Source organism: Bos javanicus, chromosome 7 (assembly GCF_032452875.1).
Source record: "Bos javanicus breed banteng chromosome 7, ARS-OSU_banteng_1.0, whole genome shotgun sequence".
NCBI lineage: Eukaryota > Metazoa > Chordata > Mammalia > Artiodactyla > Bovidae > Bos > Bos javanicus.
The window spans coordinates 45,856,264-45,861,139 of NC_083874.1; the positions used below are offsets into that span (position 1 = coordinate 45,856,264).

Here is a 4,876-nt window from a genome sequence, read left to right on the forward strand (position 1 = left end):
GGGTGAGATACTCTGATTAAGATCAGGCAATGGGAAAGAGAAGTGGGCAGGTGATGACCTGGAACAGGCAGTTAATAAAACTTGGTATCAGTAATGAGGGAAAGAGAGGAGTTGAAGATAATAAGTGGTGACATAGGATTAAGTAGGCTATGGAGTGTGAGAGTGTGTGCATACACATGCACACATAGGAGACGTGGTTAGGTAGAGTATTGTTGTACAGTCACCAAGTTGTATCCGAGTCTTTTGTGACCTCATGGACTGTAGCCTGCCAGGCTTCTCTGTCCATGGGATTTCCCAGGCAAGAATACTGGAGTGGGTTGCCATTTCCTTCTCTGGGGGATCTTCCTGACCCAGGGATTGGACCCGCATCTGTTTCATTGGCAGGTGGATTCCTTACCACTGAGCCACCAGGACAGTAGTTAGACTATATCCAAGTCAAGTACATACGACAAATTAAGATGGCCTCTGCCCATATCGAGCTGTTATATAGCTCAAGATCTATCTCTCTGTAGATGATAGGAAATACTGTTTTTATTGTTGGTGGAAGGTGTGGGGCCCAAAGGAACTGCTCTTTTTTTAAATTAAAGGATAGTTGATATATTAGTTCCAGGTATACAACATAATGATGTGATATTTGTATATATTATGAAATGGTCATTATACTAAGTCTAGCTAACATTTATCACCGTACATAGCTGCAGAATTCTTTTTTTTCTTGTGATGAGAACTTTTAAGATCTAGCAGCTTTCAAATATGCAATTGTTGTCTAGTCAATGTGTTGTGTCCCACTCTGCCCACCTGGCTCCTCTGTCTGGGATTTTCCAGACAAGGATACTGGAGTGGGTTGCCATTTCCTTCTGCAGGGGATCTTCCTGACCCAGGGATTGAACCTGTGTCTCCTGCGTTGGCAGGCAGATTCTTTACCACTGAGCCGCCAGTACAGTAATAGCTATAGTCGCCATGTTGCACATTGCATCTCCATGGATTACTTATTTTATAACCTGAAGTTTGTACCTTTTGACTCCACTTAGCTATTTAGCGGACACCCTACCCCCCACCAATCTGTTGCATACCAATCTATTCTCTGTAAGCTTGGTTTTGGTTTTATAGATTCCATTTAAAGCTGAGATCATACAGTATTTGTCTTTGTCTGTCTGATGTATTTCACTGAGCATAATACCCCAAGGATCCATCCATGTTGTTGCAGATGGAAAGATATTCTTTTTTTATGATTGAATAATATTTCTGTATATAGATAAACATATAGATAGCTATTTCAGTATATTGTGTTTTATCTGTTCTATTGATGAACTCTTAGCTTGTTTCCATATCTTGGCCATTGTAAATAATGCTGCAAAGAACATGGGAGTGCTAGTGTTTTCATTTTCTTGGATAAATACCCAGCGTGGATTTGTGAGATCACATGGTAGTTTCTATTTTTAATTTTTTTGAGGAACCTCTGCACTATTTTCCATAGTGGCTGCACCAGTTTACATTCCCGCTGACAGTACCCAAGGGTTCCCTTTTCTCCACATCCTCTCCAATGCTTGTTATTTCTTGTCCTTTTGATAATAGCCATTTTAACAGGTGTGAGGACCACTTTTGAACATAAAGAATTTATTATATTTTAGGTTAAAATAAGCCATTTTAATTAGTCCTTTCTGCAGCTTTCAACTGGCCTAATAAATTCAACAACCTAAGTAACTTGAGCATCTCCCCTATAATGTATTAAGAGCAGCTCACATGCTGAACAGAACATAAGTCCCTTTCCTCTAGGAACGCATACTAGAAAACATGCTTTAATATGTAGAACATAAACCATGTAATGTGATTTTTTTTTTGTTCTGAATTGATATTTTAACATGCTTTATCTCTCAAATTAGCTACTTAATTTTAGCACAGAGCCAGTGAAACTCCCCATCTGCTTAGTCCTAAGCTCTTTAGGCTTGTTTTTAGAGGAATTTCGACAGAAAAACTGGTTATTGTGCTTATTCTTTATAAGCTCAGAAGTATCAGATAATCCTGTAATAAGCCATAGTGGAAAAAAATATGAAAAAGTATGTATGTATAACTAAATCACTTTGTTGTACACCAGCAATCAGCACAACATTGCTAATCAACTATACTTCAATAGAAAGTAACTTAATAGAAAGAAGTATCAGATAAGAGGTCATTCATAAGTTGTGATGACTCTGGCTTTTAAATCATGTTCAGGGCTACTTACATGGCTGTTGTGCTCCCTGTGTCAAATAAAGAAACGAATAATAACTACAAAGTGTTATGCATCTTCAGTATGCCAGGTGCAGAATGGCTGATAACTGAAACTGATGATTTTTTTTTTTTTTTGAGTAGCTGTGGACCTATAACAAAAACAGTACATACACAAGAAGAGTTTGTAAAAATTCTGTTTATTTATTTATTTTTTAAAATTTGTTGGGACTTCCCTGGTGGTTCAGTGGTTAAGAATCCAGCTTCCAATGAAGAGAGTGCGGGCTTGATTCTTGGTTGGAGAAGTAAGATCCCGTATGCCATAGGGCAGCTAAGCGTACCCGCCGCAACTACTGAGCCCGAGAACCACACCTGGCAAGCCTACGCACCACGGTTAGAGAGAAGCCCTCGCTGCAATGAAGTATCCTGTGTGCCACAACTAAGACCTGACGCAGCCATAAATACCTAATAAAAAAATTTTTTTTAATTACAAACTTAGACAAAACTTAGTAAAAATAAGAGTATAATCACTGTCCATGTGGCTGTCAACAAGCTTTAGTAAGTAAAAATTCAAGACCTATTTTTTAAAAAATCTGTATCCCTACCACTCTCTTTCCCTCTCAATTATATTGAAGCAAGTTCTCCAAATCATGTCTTCCTAAAATATTTCAATACATTTATCTAAAACTGATATAAAACACATACACATGATAGCATTATTACACTTTAATAATTCCTAGATATCACCAAATATCCAGACAGTGTTAAAATTGTACTAATTTGGGAATTTTCTGTTGGTTCAGTGGGTGGGACTCTGCTTCCACTGCCTAGGGCCCAGGTTCAGTTTCTGGCTGGGGAACTAAGATCCAGCAAGCTGCATAGCACAGCCAAAAAAAAATGTTTGTCCTAATTTCCCAATAATTACTTTAAAAATTATTTAATTGCTGTCTCTTTATCGAAGTATAATTTACATATCAAAACATTTCACCCATTTTAAGTATACAGTTCACCCATTTTAAGTACACTTACAGAGAAAGAATGATTTTGATGCTATCTTTGAAGTTTTGCACTGGATTTTTTTAAACTTTTTATCTTATATTGGAGTCTAGGCAATTAACAATACTGTAATAGTTTCAGGTGGACAGCAAAGAGACTCAGCTGTACATATACATGTATCCATTCTCCCCCAAACTCCTCTCCCATCCAGGCTGCCACATGATATTGAGCAGAGTTCCCTGTGCTATACAGAAGACCTTGTTGGTTTATCCATTTAAAATATAGCTGTGTGTACATGTCAATCTAAAACTCCCTAACTATCCCTTCCCCTGATCCTTCCCCCTACTGGCAACCATAAGTTCATTATCTAAGTCTATGAATCTGTTTCTATTCTGTAAAGAAATTAATTTGTACAGTTTTTTTTAGATTCTGCATATAAGGGATGTCATATGATATTTTTCCATATTTCTCTGACTGACTTTACTCAGTATGACAATCTCTAGGTCCATCCATGTTGCTGCAAATGGCATTATTTTGTCCTTTTTAATGGCTGAGTAATATTCCATTGTATATAAGTACCACATCTTCATCCATTCCTCTGTCCATGGACATGTAGGTTGCTTCCATGTCTTGGGTGTTGTAAACAGTGCTTCAGTGTACATTGGGATGCATGTATCCTTTCAGACCATGTTTTACTCTGGATATATGCCCAGGAGTGGGATTGCAGGGTTATACATTAGCTCTATTTTTAGTTTTTAAAGGAATTTCCATACTGTTCCCCATGGTGGCTATACCAATGTACATTCCCATCAATAATGTAGGAGGGATCCCTTTTCTCCACACCCTCTCCAGCATTTATTATTTGTAGATTTTTTTGATGAGGGCTATTCTAACCTGTGTGACGCAGTACCTCATAGTTTTGATTTGCATTTCTCTAATATAATTAGTAATGTTGAGCATCTTTTCATGTGCTTCTTGGCTATCTGTCTTCTTTGGAGAAATGTCTCTTTAGATCTTCCACCCAGTTTTTAATTGGGTTGTTTGTTTTTTGATATTGAACTGCATGAGATGTTTGTATATTTTGGAGATTAATCCCTTTTTGGTCACTTTGTTTGCAGATATTTTCTCCCATTCTGTGGGTTGTCTTTCTATTTTGTTTATGATTTCCTTTGCTGTGCAAAACCTTTTCAGTTTAATTAGGTCTCATTTGTTTATTTTTGGTTTTATTTTCATTAGGAGGTGGAGCAAGATATTGTTGTGGTTTATATCAAAGAGTGTTCTGCTTTTGTTTGTAATAACTTTGTTTTTAATTTAACTTAATGTAATTTAAATTTTTTGGCTGTGCCATGCAGCATGTGGGATCTTCGTTCCCTTACCAGGAATGAAACATGTGCCCCCTGCAGTGGAAGCCCAGAGTCCTAACCACTGGGCCTCCAGACAAGTCCTGGAATAACTTTAAATGGAGTAAAATCTGTGAAATATTGAATCATTATGTTGTACGCCTGAAACTAAGATAATGTAAATCAACTACATTTCAATTAAAAACAAAAGCAGTCTGTGGTCATACCACCCTGAACGTGCCTGATCTCATCTGATCTCGGAAGCTAAGTAGGGTCAGGCCTGGTTAGTACTTGGATGGGAGACTGCATGGGAATAACAGATGCTGTAGACT

General features: G+C 37.5%; 1 pseudogene; it reads left to right on the top strand.

Moving 5' to 3' along the window:
- Window positions 1-4,757: 4,757 nt before the first annotated feature.
- On the top strand, window positions 4,758-4,876 carry LOC133252249 (5S ribosomal RNA; annotated as a pseudogene).